Source organism: Rhipicephalus microplus, unplaced genomic scaffold (genome assembly GCF_043290135.1).
Source record: "Rhipicephalus microplus isolate Deutch F79 unplaced genomic scaffold, USDA_Rmic scaffold_16, whole genome shotgun sequence".
Classification (NCBI taxonomy): domain Eukaryota; kingdom Metazoa; phylum Arthropoda; class Arachnida; order Ixodida; family Ixodidae; genus Rhipicephalus; species Rhipicephalus microplus.
Window position 1 is genome coordinate 17,605,606 of NW_027464589.1, and position 19,085 is coordinate 17,624,690.

Sequence of the window (19,085 nt, forward strand, 5' to 3'; positions counted from 1 at the left end):
CCACCATCAGAACATATCTTCAAAGCTATCAGCGCAAAGAAAAAAGCAACACACCACTCCAGGGAGGGCTCGAAACTCCAACCTTTCGGTTAACAGCCGATCGCGCTAGCCAATAGCGCCACAGAGACAGTCCTGCTCCACTCTTACCACCATTAGAACATATCTTCAAAGCTATCAGCCCAAAGAAAAAAAAGCGCCGCACCACCAACGGGTGGGCTCGAACCTCCAACTTTCCGGTTAACAGCCGATCACGCTAGCCAATTGGGCCACGGAGACAGTCCTGCTCCACTCTCACCACCATCAGAAAATATCTTCAAAGCTATTACCGCAAAGAAAAAAGCAACACACCCCTCCCGGGAGGGCTCGAAACTCCAACCTTTCGGTTAACAGCCGATCGCGCTAGCCCATTGCGCTACGGAGGCAGTCTTGCTCCACTCTCACCATCATCAGAACATATCTTCAAAGCTATCAGCGCAAGGAAAAAAAGCGCTGCACCACCACCAGGTGGGCTCGAACCTCCAACCTTTCGGTTAACAGCCGATCGCGCTAGCCCATTGCGCCACGTAGACAGTCTTGCTCCACTCTCACCACCATCAGAACATATCTTCAAAGCCATCAGCGCAAAGAAAAAAGCAACACACGACTCCCGGGAGGGCTCGAAACTCCAACCTTTCGGTCAACAGCCGATCACGCTAGCCAATTGCGCCATGGAGACAGTCCTGCTCCACTCTCACCACCATCAGAACATATCTTCAAAGCTATCAGCCCACAGAAAAAAGCGCCGCGCAACCACCGGGTAGGCTCGAACCTCCAACTTTTCGGTTAACAGCCGATCGCGCTAGCCAATTGCGCCACGGAGACAGTCCTGCTCCACTCTCATCATCATCAGAACATAACTTCAAAGCTATCAGCGCAAGGAAAAAAAAGCGCTGCACCACCACCAGGTGGGCTAGAACCTCCAACTTTTCGGTTAACAGCCGATCACGCTAGCCAATTGCTCCACGGAGACAGTCTTGCTCCACTCTCACCACCATCAGAACATATCTTCAAAGCTATCAGCACAAAGAAAAAAGCAACACACCACTCCCGGGAGGGCTCGAAACTCCAACCTTTCGGTTAACAGCCGATCGCGCTAGCCCATTGCGCTACGGAGGCAGTCTTGCTCCACTCTCACCATCATCAGAACATATCTTCAAAGCTATCAGCGCAAGGAAAAAAAGCGCTGCACCACCACCAGGTGGACTCGAACCTCCAACCTTTCGGTTAACAGCCGATCGCGCTAGCCCATTGCGCCACGGAGACAGTCTTGCTCAACTCTCACCACCATCAGAACATATCTTCAAAGCGGTCAGCGCAAAGAAAAAAGCAACACACCACTCCCGGGAGGGCTCGAAACTCCAGCCTTTCGGTCAGCAGCCGATCGCGCTAGCCAATCGCGCCACGGAGACAGTACTGCTCCACTCTCACCACCATCAGAACATATCTTCAAAGCTATCAGCCCAAAGAAAAAAAAGCGCCATACCACCACCGGGTGGGCTCGAACCTCCGACCTTTTGATTAACAGCCCATCGCGCTAGCCAATTGCGCCATGGAGAAAGTCCTGCACCACTCTCACCACCATCAGAACATATCTTCAAAGCTATCAGCCCAAAGAAAAAAAAGCGCCGCACCACCACCAGGTGGGCTCGAACCTCCAACTTTTCGGTTAACAGCCGATCACGCTAGCCAATTGCGCCAAGGAGACAGTCGTGCTCCACTCTCACCATCATCAGAACATATCTTCAAAGCTATCAGGGCAGAGAAAAAAGCAACACACCACTCCAGGAGGGCTCGAACCTCCAACCTTTCGGTTAACAGCCGATCGCGCTAGCCCATTGCGCCACGGAGACAGTCTTGCTCCACTCTCACAACCATCAGAACATATCTTCAAAGCTATCAGCGCAAAGAAAAAAGCAACACACCACTCCCGGGAGGGCTCGAAACTCCAACCTTTCGGTTAACAGCCGATCACGCTAGCCCATTGCGCTACGGAGGCAGTCTTGCTCCACTCTCACCATCATCAGAACATATCTTCAAAGCTATCAGCGCAAGGAAAAAAAAAGCGCTGCACCACCACCAGGTGGGCTCGAACCTCCAACCTTTCGGTTAACAGCCGATCGCGGTAGCCCTTTGCGCCACGGAGACAGTCTTGCTCCACTCTCACCACCATCAGAACATAACTTCAAAGCTATCAGCGCAAAGAAAAAAGCAACAAACCACTCCCGGGAGGGCTCGAAACTCCAACCTTTCGGTCAACAGCCGATCGCGCTAGCCAATTGCGCCACGGAGACAGTACTGCTCCACTCTCACCACCATCAGAACATATCTTCAGAGCTATCAGCCCAAAGAAAAAAAAGCGCCATACCACCACCGGGTGGGCTCGAACCTCCGACCTTTTGATTAACGGCCCATCGCGCTAGCCAATTGCGCCATGGAGAAAGTCCTGCACCACTCAACCACCATCAGAACATATCTTCAAAGCTATCAGCCCAAAGAAAAAAAAGCGCCGCACCACCACCGGGTGGGCTCGAACCTCCAACTTTTCGGTTAACAGCCGATCACGCTAGCCAATTGCGCCAAGGAGACAGTCGTGCTCCACTCTCACCACCATCAGAACATATCTTCAAAGCTATCAGCGCAAAGAAAAAAGCAACACACCACTCCAGGAGGGCTCGAAACTCCAACCTTTCGGTTAACAGCCGATCGCGCTAGCCAATTGCGCCACGGAGACAGTCCTGCTTCACTCTCACCACCATCATAACATATCTTCAAAGCTATCAGCCCAAAGAAAAAAAAGCGCCGCACCACCACCGGGTGGGCTCGAAACTCCAACCTTTAGGTTAACTGCCGATCGCGCTAGCCAATGGCGCACGGGAGACAGTCCTGCTCTACTCTTACCACCATTAGAACATATCGTCAAAGCTATCAGCCCAAAGAAAAAAAAAGCGCCGCACCACCAACGGGTGGACTCGAACCTCCAACTTTCCGGTTAACAGCCGATCACGCTAGCCAATTGCGCCACGGAGACAGTCCTGCTTCACTCTCACCACCATCAGAACTTATCTTCAAAGCTATCAGCACAAAGAAAAAAAAGCGCCCCAGCATCACCGGGTGGGCTCGAACCTCCAACCTTTCGTTTAACAGCCGATCGCGCTTGCCAACTGCGCCACGAAGACAGTCCTGCTCCACTCTCACCACCATCAGAACATATTTTCAAAGCTATTACCGCAAAGAAAAAAGCAACACACCACTCCCGGAAGGGCTCGAAACTCCAACCTTTCGGTTAAAAGCCGATCACGCTAGCCAATTGCGCCACGGAGACAGTCCTGCTAAACTCTCATCACCATCAGAACATATCTTCAAAGCTATCAGCACAAAGAAAAAAAAGCGCCCCAGCATCACCGGGTGGGCTCGAAACTCCAACCTTTCGGTTAACAGCCGATCGCGCTAGCCCATTGCGCTACGGAGGCAGTCTTGCTCCACTCTCACCATCATCAGAACATATCTTCAAAGCTATCAGCGCAAGGAAAAAAAGCGCTGCACCACCACCAGGTGGGCTCGAACCTCCAACCTTTCGGTTAACAGCCGATCGCGCTAGCCCATTGCGCCACGGAGACAGTCTTGCTCCACTCTCACCACCATCAGAACATATCTTCAAAGCCATCAGCGCAAAGAAAAAAGCAACACACGACTCCCGGGAGGGCTCGAAACTCCAACCTTTCGGTCAACAGCCGATCACGCTAGCCAATTGCGCCATGGAGACAGTCCTGCTCCACTCTCACCACCATCAGAACATATCTTCAAAGCTATCAGCCCACAGAAAAAAGCGCCGCGCAACCACCGGGTAGGCTCGAACCTCCAACTTTTCGGTTAACAGCCGATCGCGCTAGCCAATTGCGCCACGGAGACAGTCCTGCTCCACTCTCATCATCATCAGAACATAACTTCAAAGCTATCAGCGCAAGGAAAAAAAAGCGCTGCACCACCACCAGGTGGGCTAGAACCTCCAACTTTTCGGTTAACAGCCGATCACGCTAGCCAATTGCTCCACAGAGACAGTCTTGCTCCACTCTCACCACCATCAGAACATATCTTCAAAGCTATCAGCACAAAGAAAAAAGCAACACACCACTCCCGGGAGGGCTCGAAACTCCAACCTTTCGGTTAACAGCCGATCGCGCTAGCCCATTGCGCTACGGAGGCAGTCTTGCTCCACTCTCACCATCATCAGAACATATCTTCAAAGCTATCAGCGCAAGGAAAAAAAGCGCTGCACCACCACCAGGTGGGCTCGAACCTCCAACCTTTCGGTTAACAGCCGATCGCGCTAGCCCATTGCGCCACGGAGACAGTCTTGCTCAACTCTCACCACCATCAGAACATATCTTCAAAGCTGTCAGCGCAAAGAAAAAAGCAACACACCACTCCCGGGAGGGCTCGAAACTCCAGCCTTTCGGTCAGCAGCCGATCGCGCTAGCCAATCGCGCCACGGAGACAGTACTGCTCCACTCTCACCACCATCAGAACATATCTTCAAAGCTATCAGCCCAAAGAAAAAAAAGCGCCATACCACCACCGGGTGGGCTCGAACCTCTGACCTTTTGATTAACAGCCCATCGCGCTAGCCAATTGCGCCATGGAGAAAGTCCTGCACCACTCTCACCACCATCAGAACATATCTTCAAAGCTATCAGCCCAAAGAAAAAAAAGCGCCGCACCACCACCAGGTGGGCTCGAACCTCCAACTTTTCGGTTAACAGCCGATCACGCTAGCCAATTGCGCCAAGGAGACAGTCGTGCTCCACTCTCACCATCATCAGAACATATCTTCAAAGCTATCAGCGCAAAGAAAAAAGCAACACACCACTCCAGGAGGGCTCGAACCTCCAACCTTTCGGTTAACAGCCGATCGCGCTAGCCCATTGCGCCACGGAGACAGTCTTGCTCCACTCTCACAACCATCAGAACATATCTTCAAAGCTATCAGCGCAAAGAAAAAAGCAACACACCACTCCCGGGAGGGCTCGAAACTCCAACCTTTCGGTTAACAGCCGATCACGCTAGCCCATTGCGCTACGGAGGCAGTCTTGCTCCACTCTCACCATCATCAGAACATATCTTCAAAGCTATCAGCGCAAGGAAAAAAAAAGCGCTGCACCACCACCAGGTGGGCTCGAACCTCCAACCTTTCGGTTAACAGCCGATCGCGGTAGCCCTTTGCGCCACGGAGACAGTCTTGCTCCACTCTCACCACCATCAGAACATAACTTCAAAGCTATCAGCGCAAAGAAAAAAGCAACAAACCACTCCCGGGAGGGCTCGAAACTCCAACCTTTCGGTCAACAGCCGATCGCGCTAGCCAATTGCGCCACGGAGACAGTACTGCTCCACTCTCACCACCATCAGAACATATCTTCAGAGCTATCAGCCCAAAGAAAAAAAAGCGCCATACCACCACCGGGTGGGCTCGAACCTCCGACCTTTTGATTAACGGCCCATCGCGCTAGCCAATTGCGCCATGGAGAAAGTCCTGCACCACTCAACCACCATCAGAACATATCTTCAAAGCTATCAGCCCAAAGAAAAAAAAGCGCCGCACCACCACCGGGTGGGCTCGAACCTCCAACTTTTCGGTTAACAGCCGATCACGCTAGCCAATTGCGCCAAGGAGACAGTCGTGCTCCACTCTCACCACCATCAGAACATATCTTCAAAGCTATCAGCGCAAAGAAAAAAGCAACACACCACTCCAGGAGGGCTCGAAACTCCAACCTTTCGGTTAACAGCCGATCGCGCTAGCCAATTGCGCCACGGAGACAGTCCTGCTTCACTCTCACCACCATCATAACATATCTTCAAAGCTATCAGCCCAAAGAAAAAAAAGCGCCGCACCACCACCGGGTGGGCTCGAAACTCCAACCTTTAGGTTAACTGCCGATCGCGCTAGCCAATGGCGCACGGGAGACAGTCCTGCTCTACTCTTACCACCATTAGAACATATCGTCAAAGCTATCAGCCCAAAGAAAAAAAAGCGCCGCACCACCAACGGGTGGACTCGAACCTCCAACTTTCCGGTTAACAGCCGATCACGCTAGCCAATTGCGCCACGGAGACAGTCCTGCTTCACTCTCACCACCATCAGAACTTATCTTCAAAGCTATCAGCACAAAGAAAAAAAAGCGCCCCAGCATCACCGGGTGGGCTCGAACCTCCAACCTTTCGTTTAACAGCCGATCGCGCTAGCCAACTGCGCCACGAAGACAGTCCTGCTCCACTCTCACCACCATCAGAACATATTTTCAAAGCTATTACCGCAAAGAAAAAAGCAACACACCACTCCCGGAAGGGCTCGAAACTCCAACCTTTCGGTTAAAAGCCGATCACGCTAGCCAATTGCGCCACGGAGACAGTCCTGCTAAACTCTCATCACCATCAGAACATATCTTCAAAGCTATCAGCACAAAGAAAAAAAAGCGCCCCAGCATCACCGGGTGGGCTCGAACTTCCAACCTTTCGGTTAACAGCCGATCGCGCTAGCCAACTGCGCCAAGGAGACAGTCGTGCTCCACTCTCACCACCATCAGAACATATCTTCAAAGCTATCAGCGCAAAGAAAAAAGCAACACACCACTCCAGGGAGGGCTCGAAACTCCAACCTTTCGGTTAACAGCCGATCGCGCTAGCCAATGGCGCCACGGAGACAGTCCTGCTCCACTCTTACCACCATTAGAACATATCTTCAAAGCTATCAGCCCAAAGAAAAAAAAGCGCCGCACCACCAACGGGTGGGCTCGAACCTCCAACTTTCCGGTTAACAGCCGATCACGCTAGCCAATTGCGCCACGGAGACAGTCCTCCTTCACGCTCACCCCCATCAGAACATATCTTCAAAGCTATCAGCCCAAAGAAAAAAAAGCGCTGCACCACCACCGGGTGGGCTCGAAACTCCAACCTTTCGGTTAACTGCCGATTGCGCTAACCAATGGCGCCACGGAGACAGTCCTTCTCCACTCTTACCACCATTAGAACATATCTTCAAAGCTATCAGCCCAAGGAAAAAAAAAGCGCCGCACCACCAACGGGTGGACTCGAACCTCCAACTTTCCGGTTAACAGCCGATCACGCTAGCCAATTGCGCCACGGAGACAGTCCTGCTCCACTCTCACCACCATCAGAACTTATGTTCAAAGCTATCAGCACAAAGAAAAAAAAAGCGCCCCAGCATCACCGGGTGGGCTCGAACTTCCAACCTTTCGGTTAACAGCCGATCGCGCTAGCCAGCTGCGCCAAGGAGACAGTCGTGCTCCACTCTCACCACCATCAGAACATATCTTCAAAGCTATCAGCGCAAAGAAAAAAGCAACACACCACCACCGGGTGGGCTCAAACCTCCAACTTTTCGGTTAACAGCCGATCACGCTAGCGAATTGCGCCACGGAGACAGTCCTGCTCCACTCTCACCACCATCAGAACATATCTTCAAAGCTATCAGCCCACAGAAAAAAAGCGCCGCGCAACCACCGGCTAGGCTCGAACCTCCAACTTTTCGGTTAACAGCCGATCGCGCTAGCCAATTGCGCCACGGAGACAGTCCTGCTCCACTCTCACCATCATCAGAACATATCTTCAAAGCTATCAGCGCAAGGAAAAAAAAGCGCTGCACCACCAACGGGTGGGCTCGAAACTCCAACCTTTCGGTTAACTGCCGATTGCGCTAACCAATGGCGCCACGGAGACAGTCCTTCTCCACTCTTACCACCATTAGAACATATCTTCAAAGCTATCAGCCCAAGGAAAAAAAAAGCGCCGCACCACCAACGGGTGGACTCGAACCTCCAACTTTCCGGTTAACAGCCGATCACGCTAGCCAATTGCGCCACGGAGACAGTCCTGCTCCACTCTCACCACCATCAGAACTTATGTTCAAAGCTATCAGCACAAAGAAAAAAAAAGCACCCCAGCATCACCGGGTGGGCTCGAACTTCCAACCTTTCGGTTAACAGCCGATCGCGCTAGCCAGCTGCCCCAAGGAGACAGTCGTGCTCCACTCTCACCACCATCAGAACATATCTTCAAAGCTATCAGCGCAAAGAAAAAAGCAACACACCACCACCGGGTGGAATCAAACCTCCAACTTTTCGGTTAACAGCCGATCACGCTAGCGAATTGCGCCACGGAGGCAGTCTTGCTCCACTCTCACCATCATCAGAACATATCTTCAAAGCTATCAGCGCAAGGAAAAAAAAAGCGCTGCACCACCACCAGGTGGGCTCGAACCTCCAACCTTTCGGTTAACAGCCGATCGCGGTAGCCCTTTGCGCCACGGAGACAGTCTTGCTCCACTCTCACCACCATCAGAACATAACTTCAAAGCTATCAGCGCAAAGAAAAAAGCAACAAACCACTCCCGGGAGGGCTCGAAACTCCAACCTTTCGGTCAACAGCCGATCGCGCTAGCCAATTGCGCCACGGAGACAGTACTGCTCCACTCTCACCACCATCAGAACATATCTTCAGAGCTATCAGCCCAAAGAAAAAAAAGCGCCATACCACCACCGGGTGGGCTCGAACCTCCGACCTTTTGATTAACGGCCCATCGCGCTAGCCAATTGCGCCATGGAGAAAGTCCTGCACCACTCAACCACCATCAGAACATATCTTCAAAGCTATCAGCCCAAAGAAAAAAAAGCGCCGCACCACCACCGGGTGGGCTCGAACCTCCAACTTTTCGGTTAACAGCCGATCACGCTAGCCAATTGCGCCAAGGAGACAGTCGTGCTCCACTCTCACCACCATCAGAACATATCTTCAAAGCTATCAGCGCAAAGAAAAAAGCAACACACCACTCCAGGAGGGCTCGAAACTCCAACCTTTCGGTTAACAGCCGATCGCGCTAGCCAATTGCGCCACGGAGACAGTCCTGCTTCACTCTCACCACCATCATAACATATCTTCAAAGCTATCAGCCCAAAGAAAAAAAAGCGCCGCACCACCACCGGGTGGGCTCGAAACTCCAACCTTTAGGTTAACTGCCGATCGCGCTAGCCAATGGCGCACGGGAGACAGTCCTGCTCTACTCTTACCACCATTAGAACATATCGTCAAAGCTATCAGCCCAAAGAAAAAAAAGCGCCGCACCACCAACGGGTGGACTCGAACCTCCAACTTTCCGGTTAACAGCCGATCACGCTAGCCAATTGCGCCACGGAGACAGTCCTGCTTCACTCTCACCACCATCAGAACTTATCTTCAAAGCTATCAGCACAAAGAAAAAAAAGCGCCCCAGCATCACCGGGTGGGCTCGAACCTCCAACCTTTCGTTTAACAGCCGATCGCGCTAGCCAACTGCGCCACGAAGACAGTCCTGCTCCACTCTCACCACCATCAGAACATATTTTCAAAGCTATTACCGCAAAGAAAAAAGCAACACACCACTCCCGGAAGGGCTCGAAACTCCAACCTTTCGGTTAAAAGCCGATCACGCTAGCCAATTGCGCCACGGAGACAGTCCTGCTAAACTCTCATCACCATCAGAACATATCTTCAAAGCTATCAGCACAAAGAAAAAAAAGCGCCCCAGCATCACCGGGTGGGCTCGAACTTCCAACCTTTCGGTTAACAGCCGATCGCGCTAGCCAACTGCGCCAAGGAGACAGTCGTGCTCCACTCTCACCACCATCAGAACATATCTTCAAAGCTATCAGCGCAAAGAAAAAAGCAACACACCACTCCAGGGAGGGCTCGAAACTCCAACCTTTCGGTTAACAGCCGATCGCGCTAGCCAATGGCGCCACGGAGACAGTCCTGCTCCACTCTTACCACCATTAGAACATATCTTCAAAGCTATCAGCCCAAAGAAAAAAAAGCGCCGCACCACCAACGGGTGGGCTCGAACCTCCAACTTTCCGGTTAACAGCCGATCACGCTAGCCAATTGCGCCACGGAGACAGTCCTGCTTCACGCTCACCCCCATCAGAACATATCTTCAAAGCTATCAGCCCAAAGAAAAAAAAGCGCTGCACCACCACCGGGTGGGCTCGAAACTCCAACCTTTCGGTTAACTGCCGATTGCGCTAACCAATGGCGCCACGGAGACAGTCCTTCTCCACTCTTACCACCATTAGAACATATCTTCAAAGCTATCAGCCCAAGGAAAAAAAAAGCGCCGCACCACCAACGGGTGGACTCGAACCTCCAACTTTCCGGTTAACAGCCGATCACGCTAGCCAATTGCGCCACGGAGACAGTCCTGCTCCACTCTCACCACCATCAGAACTTATGTTCAAAGCTATCAGCACAAAGAAAAAAAAAGCGCCCCAGCATCACCGGGTGGGCTCGAACTTCCAACCTTTCGGTTAACAGCCGATCGCGCTAGCCAGCTGCGCCAAGGAGACAGTCGTGCTCCACTCTCACCACCATCAGAACATATCTTCAAAGCTATCAGCGCAAAGAAAAAAGCAACACACCACCACCGGGTGGGCTCAAACCTCCAACTTTTCGGTTAACAGCCGATCACGCTAGCGAATTGCGCCACGGAGACAGTCCTGCTCCACTCTCACCACCATCAGAACATATCTTCAAAGCTATCAGCCCACAGAAAAAAAGCGCCGCGCAACCACCGGCTAGGCTCGAACCTCCAACTTTTCGGTTAACAGCCGATCGCGCTAGCCAATTGCGCCACGGAGACAGTCCTGCTCCACTCTCACCATCATCAGAACATATCTTCAAAGCTATCAGCGCAAGGAAAAAAAAGCGCTGCACCACCAACGGGTGGGCTCGAAACTCCAACCTTTCGGTTAACTGCCGATTGCGCTAACCAATGGCGCCACGGAGACAGTCCTTCTCCACTCTTACCACCATTAGAACATATCTTCAAAGCTATCAGCCCAAGGAAAAAAAAAGCGCCGCACCACCAACGGGTGGACTCGAACCTCCAACTTTCCGGTTAACAGCCGATCACGCTAGCCAATTGCGCCACGGAGACAGTCCTGCTCCACTCTCACCACCATCAGAACTTATGTTCAAAGCTATCAGCACAAAGAAAAAAAAAGCGCCCCAGCATCACCGGGTGGGCTCGAACTTCCAACCTTTCGGTTAACAGCCGATCGCGCTAGCCAGCTGCGCCAAGGAGACAGTCGTGCTCCACTCTCACCACCATCAGAACATATCTTCAAAGCTATCAGCGCAAAGAAAAAAGCAACACACCACTCCAGGGAGGGCTCGAAACTCCAACCTTTCGGTTAACAGCCGATCGCGCTAGCCAATGGCGCCACGGAGACAGTCCTGCTCCACTCTTACCACCATTAGAACATATCTTCAAAGCTATCAGCCCAAAGAAAAAAAAGCGCCGCACCACCAACGGGTGGGCTCGAACCTCCAACTTTCCGGTTAACAGCCGATCACGCTAGCCAATTGCGCCACGGAGACAGTCCTGCTTCACGCTCACCCCCATCAGAACATATCTTCAAAGCTATCAGCCCAAAGAAAAAAAAGCGCTGCACCACCACCGGGTGGGCTCGAAACTCCAACCTTTCGGTTAACTGCCGATTGCGCTAACCAATGGCGCCACGGAGACAGTCCTTCTCCACTCTTACCACCATTAGAACATATCTTCAAAGCTATCAGCCCAAGGAAAAAAAAAGCGCCGCACCACCAACGGGTGGACTCGAACCTCCAACTTTCCGGTTAACAGCCGATCACGCTAGCCAATTGCGCCACGGAGACAGTCCTGCTCCACTCTCACCACCATCAGAACTTATGTTCAAAGCTATCAGCACAAAGAAAAAAAAAGCGCCCCAGCATCACCGGGTGGGCTCGAACTTCCAACCTTTCGGTTAACAGCCGATCGCGCTAGCCAGCTGCGCCAAGGAGACAGTCGTGCTCCACTCTCACCACCATCAGAACATATCTTCAAAGCTATCAGCGCAAAGAAAAAAGCAACACACCACCACCGGGTGGGCTCAAACCTCCAACTTTTCGGTTAACAGCCGATCACGCTAGCGAATTGCGCCACGGAGACAGTCCTGCTCCACTCTCACCACCATCAGAACATATCTTCAAAGCTATCAGCCCACAGAAAAAAAGCGCCGCGCAACCACCGGCTAGGCTCGAACCTCCAACTTTTCGGTTAACAGCCGATCGCGCTAGCCAATTGCGCCACGGAGACAGTCCTGCTCCAGTCTCACCATCATCAGAACATATCTTCAAAGCTATCAGCGCAAGGAAAAAAAAGCGCTGCACCACCAACGGGTGGGCTCGAAACTCCAACCTTTCGGTTAACTGCCGATTGCGCTAACCAATGGCGCCACGGAGACAGTCCTTCCCACTCTTACCACCATTAGAACATATCTTCAAAGCTATCAGCCCAAGGAAAAAAAAAGCGCCGCACCACCAACGGGTGGACTCGAACCTCCAACTTTCCGGTTAACAGCCGATCACGCTAGCCAATTGCGCCACGGAGACAGTCCTGCTCCACTCTCACCACCATCAGAACTTATGTTCAAAGCTATCAGCACAAAGAAAAAAAAAGCGCCCCAGCATCACCGGGTGGGCTCGAACTTCCAACCTTTCGGTTAACAGCCGATCGCGCTAGCCAGCTGCGCCAAGGAGACAGTCGTGCTCCACTCTCACCACCATCAGAACATATCTTCAAAGCTATCAGCGCAAAGAAAAAAGCAACACACCACCACCGGGTGGAATCAAACCTCCAACTTTTCGGTTAACAGCCGATCACGCTAGCGAATTGCGCCACGGAGACAGTCCTGCTCCACTCTCACCACCATCAGAACATATCTTCAAAGCTATCAGCCCACAGAAAAAAAGCGCCGCGCAACCACCGGCTAGGCTCGAACCTCCAACTTTTCGGTTAACAGCCGATCGCGCTAGCCAATTGCGCCACGGAGACAGTCCTGCTCCACTCTCACCATCATCAGAACATATCTTCAAAGCTATCAGCGCAAGGAAAAAAAAGCGCTGCACCACCAACGGGTGGGCTCGAACCTCCAACTTTCCGGTTAACAGCCGATCACGCTAGCCAATTGCGCCACAGAGACAGTCCTGCTTCACTCTCACCCCCATCAGAACATATCTTCAAAGCTATCAGCCCAAAGAAAAAAAAGCCCCGCACCACCACCGGGTGGGTTTGAAACTCACACCTTTCGGTTAACTGCTGATTGCGCTAGCCAATGGCGCCACGGAGACAGTCCTGCTCCACTCTTACCACCATTAGAACATATCTTCAAAGCTATCAGCCCAAAGAAAAAAAGCGCCGCACCACCAACGGGTGGACTCGAACCTCCAACTTTCCGGTTAACAGCCGATCACGCTAGCCAATTGCGCCACGGAGACAGTCCTGCTCCACTCTCACCATCATCAGAACATATCTTCAAAGCTATCAGCGCAAGGAAAAAAAGCGCTGCACCACCACCAGGTGGGCTCGAACCTCCAACCTTTCGGTTAACAGCCGATCGCGCTAGTCCATTGCGCCACGGAGACAGTCTTGCTCTACTCTCACCACCATCAGAACATATCTTCAAAGCTATCAGCGCAAAGAAAAAAGCAATACACCACTCCCGGGAGGGCTCGAAATCCAACCTTTCGGTCAACAGCCGATCACGCTAGCCAATTGCGCCACGGAGACAGTCCTGCTCCACTCTCACCACCATCAGAACATATCTTCAAAGCTATCAGCCCACAGAAAAAAAGCGCCGCGCAACCACCGCTTAGGCTCCAACCTCCAACTTTTCGGTTAACAGCCGATCGCGCTAGCCAATTGCGCCACGGAGACAGTCCTGCTCCACTCTCACCATCATCAGAACATATCTTCAAAGCTATCAGCGCAAGGAAAAAAAAGCGCTGCACCACCACCAGGTGGGCTCGAACCTCCAACCTTTCGGTTAACAGCAGATCGCGCTAGCCCATTGCGCCACGGAGACAGTCTTGCTCCTTTCTCACCACCATCAGAACATATCTTCAAAGCTATCAGCGCAAAGAAAAAAGCAACACACCACTCCCGGGAGGGCTCGAAACTCCAACCTTTCGGTTAACAGCCGATCACGCTAGCCCATTGCGCTACGGAGGCAGTATTGCTCCACTCTCACCATCATCAGAACATATCTTCAAAGCTATCAGCGCAAGGAAAAAAAAGCGCTGCACCACCACCAGGTGGGCTCGAACCTCCAACCTTTCGGTTAACAGCCGATCGCGCTAGCCCATTGCGCCACGGAGACAGTCTTGCTCCACTCTCACCACCATCAGAACATATCTTCAAAGCTATCAGCGCAAAGAAAAAAGCAACAAACCACTCCCGGGAGGGCTCGAAACTCCAACCTTTCGGTCAACAGCCGATCGCGCAAGCCAATTGCGCCACGGAGACAGTACTGCTCCACTCTCACCACCATCAGAACATATCTTCAGAGCTATCAGCCCAAAGAAAAAAAAGCGCCATACCACCACCGGGTGGGCTCAAACCTCCGACCTTTTGATTAACAGCCCATCGCGCTAGCCAATTGCGCCATGGAGAAAGTCCTGCACCACTCGCACCACCATCAGAACATATCTTCAAAGCTATCAGCCCAAAGAAAAAAAAGCGCCGCACCACCACCGGGTGGGCTCGAACCTCCAACTTTTCGGTTAACAGCCGATCACGCTAGCCAATTGCGCCAAGGAGACAGTCGTGCTCCACTCTCACCACCATCAGAACATATCTTCAAAGCTATCAGCGCAAAGAAAAAAGCAACACACCACTCCAGGAGGGCTCGAAACTCCAACCTTTCGGTTAACAGCCGATCGCGCTAGCCAATTGCGCCACGGAGACAGTCCTGCTTCACTCTCACCACCATCATAACATATCTTCAAAGCTATCAGCCCAAAGAAAAAAAAGCGCCGCACCACCACCGGGTGGGCTCGAAACTCCAACTTTTCGGTTAACTGCCGATCGCGCTAGCCAATGGCGCCACGGAGACAGTCCTGCTCCACTCTTACCACCATTAGAACATATCGTCAAAGCTATCAGCCCAAAGAAAAAAAAAGCGCCGCACCACCAACGGGTGGACTCGAACCTCCAACTTTACGGTTAACAGCCGATCACGCTAGCCAATTGCGCCACGGAGACAGTCCTGCTCCACTCTCACCACCATCAGAACTTATCTTCAAAGCTATCAGCACAAAGAAAAAAAGCGCCCCAGCATCACCGGGTGGGGTCGAACCTCCAACCTTTCGTTTAACAGCCGATCGCGCTAGCCAATTGCGCCACGAAGACAGTCCTGCTCCACTCTCACCACCATCAGAACATATCTTCAAAGCTATTACCGCAAAGAAAAAAGCAACACACCACTCCCGGAAGGGCTCGAAACTCCAACCTTTCGGGTAACAGCCGATCACGCTAGCCAATTGCGCCACGGAGACAGTCCTGCTTCACTCTCACCACCATCAGAACATATCTTCAAAGCTATCAGCACAAAGAAAAAAAAGCGCCCCAGCATCACCGGGTGGGCTCGAACTTCTAACCTTTCGGTTAACAGCCGATCGCGCTAGCCAACTGCGCCAAGGAGACAGTCCTGCTCCACTCTCACCACCATCAGAACATATCTTCAAAGCTATCAGCGCAAAGAAAAAAGCAACACACCACTCCAGGGAGGGCTCGAAACTCCAACCTTTCGGTTAACAGCCGATCGCGCTAGCCAATGGCGCCACGGAGACAGTCCTGCTCCACTCTTACCACCATTAGAACATATCTTCAAAGCTATCAGCCCAAAGAAAAAAAAGCGCCGCACCACCAACGGGTGGGCTCGAACCTCCAACTTTTCGGTTAACAGCCGATCACGCTAGCCAATTGCGCCACGGAGACAGTCCTGCTTCACGCTCACCCCCATCAGAACATATCTTCAAAGCTATCAGCGCAAAGAAAAAAGCAACACACCACTCCCGGGAGGGCTCGAAACTCCAACCTTTCGGTCAACAGCCGATCGCGCTAGCCAATTGCGCCACAGAGACAGTACTGCTCCACTCTCACCACCATCAGAACATATCTTCAAAGCTATCAGCCCAAAGAAAAAAAAGCGCCATACCACCACCGGGTGGGCTCGAACCTCCGACCTTTTGATTAACAACCCATCGCGCTAGCCAATTGCGCCATGGAGACAGTCCTGCACCACTCTCACCACCATCAGAACATATCTTCAAAGCTATCAGCCCAAAGAAAAAAAAAGCGCCGCACCACCACCGGATGGGCTCGAACCTCCAACTTTTTGGTTAACAGCCGATCACGCTAGCCAATTGCGCCACGGAGACAGTCCTGCTTCACTCTCACCACCATCAGAACATATCTTCAAAGCTATCAGCCCAAAGAAAAAAAAGCGCCGCACCACCACAGGGTGGGCTCGAGCCTCCAACTTTTCGGTTAACAGCCGATCACGCTAGCCAATTGCGCCACGGAGACAGTCCTGCTCCACTCTCACCACCATCAGAACATATCTTCAAAGCTATCAGCCCAAAGAAAAAAAAGCGCCGCACCACCAACGGGTGGGCTCGAACCTCCAAATTTCCGGTTAACAGCTGATCACGCTAGCCAGTTGCGCCACGGAGACAGTCCTGTTCCACTCTCACCACCATCAGAACATATCTTCAAAGCTATCAGCCCAAAGAAAAAAAAGTGCCGCACCACCACCGGGTGGGCTCGAGCCTCCAACTTTTCGGTTAACAGCCGATCACGCTAGCCAATTGCGCCACGGAGACAGTCCTGCTCCACTCTCACCACCATCAGAACATATCTTCAAAGCTATCAGCCCACAGAAAAAAAGCGCCGCACCACCCCCGGGTGGGCTCGAACCTCCAACTTTTCGGTTAACAGCCGATCACGCTAGCCAATTGCGCCACGGAGACCGTCCTGCTTCACTCTCACCACCATCATAACATATCTTCAAAGCTATCAGCACAAAAAAAAAAAACCGCCGCACCACCACCGGGTGGGCTCAAACTACCAACTTTTCGGTTAACAGCCGATCACGCTAGCGAATTGCGCCACGGAGACAGTCCTGCTCCACTCTCACCACCATCAGAACATATATTCAAAGCTATCAGCCCAAAGAAAAAAAGCGCCGCACCAGCACCGTGTGGGCTCGAACCTCCAACTTTTCGGTTAACAGCCGATCACGCTAGCCAATTGCGCCACGGAGACAGTCCTGCTTCACTCTCACCACCATCATAACATATCTTCAAAGCTATCAGCCCAAAGAAAAAAAAGCGCCGCACCACCACCGGGTGGGCTCGAAACTCCAACCTTTCGGTTAACTGCCGATCGCGCTAGCCAATGGCGCCACGGAGACAGTCCTGCTCCACTCTTACCACCATTAGAACATATCTTCAAAGCTATCAGCTCAAAGAAAAAAAAAGCGCCGCACCACCAACGGGTGGACTCGAACCTCCAACTTTCCGGTTAACAGCCGATTACGCTAGCCAATTGCGCCACAGAGACAGTCCTGCTTCACTCTCACCCCCATCAGAACATATCTTCAAAGTTATCAGCCCAAAGAAAAAAAAGCGCCGCACCACCACCGGTTGGGCTCGAAACTCCAACCTTTCGGTTAACTGCTTATTGCGCTAGCCAATGGCGCCACGGAGACACTCCTGCTCCACTCTTACCACCATTAGAACATATCTTCAAAGCTATTAGCCCAAAGAAAAAAAAAGCGCCGCACCACCAACGGGTGGACTCGAACCTCCAACTTTCGGTTAACAGCCGTTCACGCTAGCCAATTGCGCCACGGAGACAGTGCTGCTCCACTCTCACCATCATCAGAACATATCTTCAAAGCTATCAGCGCAAGGAAAAAAAAGCGCTGCACCACAACCAGGTGGGCTCGAACCTCCAACCTTTCGGTTAACAGCCGATCGCGCTAGCCCATTGCGCCACGGAGACAGTCTTGCTCCTTTCTCACCACCATCAGAACATATCTTCAAAGCTATCAGCGCAAAGAAAAAAGCAACAAACCACTCCCGGGAGGGCTCGAAACTCCAACCTTTCGGTCAACAGCCGATCGCGCTAGCCAATTGCGCCACGGAGACAGTACTGCTCCACTCTCACCACCATCAGAACATATCTTCAGAGCTATCAGCCCAAAGAAAAAAAAGCGCCATACCACCACCGGGTGGGCTCGAACCTCCGACCTTTTGATTAACAGCCCATCGCGCTAGTCAATTGCGCCATGGAGAAAGTCCTGCACCACTCGCACCACCATCAGAACATATCTTCAAAGCTATCAGCCCAAAGAAAAAAAAGGGCCGCACCACCACCGGGTGGGCTCGAACCTCCAACTTTTCGGTTAACAGCCGATCACGCTAGCCAATTGCGCCAAGGAGACAGTCGTGCTCCACTCTCACCACCATCAGAACATATCTTCAAAGCTATCAGCGCAAAGAAAAAAGCAACACACCACTCCAGGAGGGCTCGAAACTCCAACCTTTCGGTTAACAGCCGATCGCGCTAGCCAATTGCGCCACGGAGACAGTCCTGCTTCACTCTCACCACCATCATAACATATCTTCAAAGCTATCAGCCCAAAGAAAAAAAAGCGCCGCACCACCACCGCGTGGGCTCGAAACTCCAACCTTTCGGTTAACTGCCAATCGCGCTAGCCAATGGCGCCACGGAGACAGTCCTGCTGCACTCTTACCACCATTAGAACATATCGTCAAAGCTATCAGCCCAAAGAAAAAAAAAGCGCCGCACCACCAACGGGTGGACTCGAACCTCCAACTTTCCGGTTAACAGCCGATCACGCTAGCCAATTGCGCCACGGAGACAGTCCTGCTCCACTCTCACCACCATCAGAACTTATCTTCAAAGCTATCAGCACAAAGAAAAAAAAGCGCCCCAGCATCACCGGGTGGGCTCGAACCTCCAACCTTTCGTTTAACAGCCGATCGCGCTAGCCAATTGCACCACGAAGACAGTGCTGCTCCACTCTCACCACCATCAGAACATATCTTCAAAGCTATTACCGCAAAGAATAAAGCAACACACCACTCCCGGAAGGGCTCGAAACTCC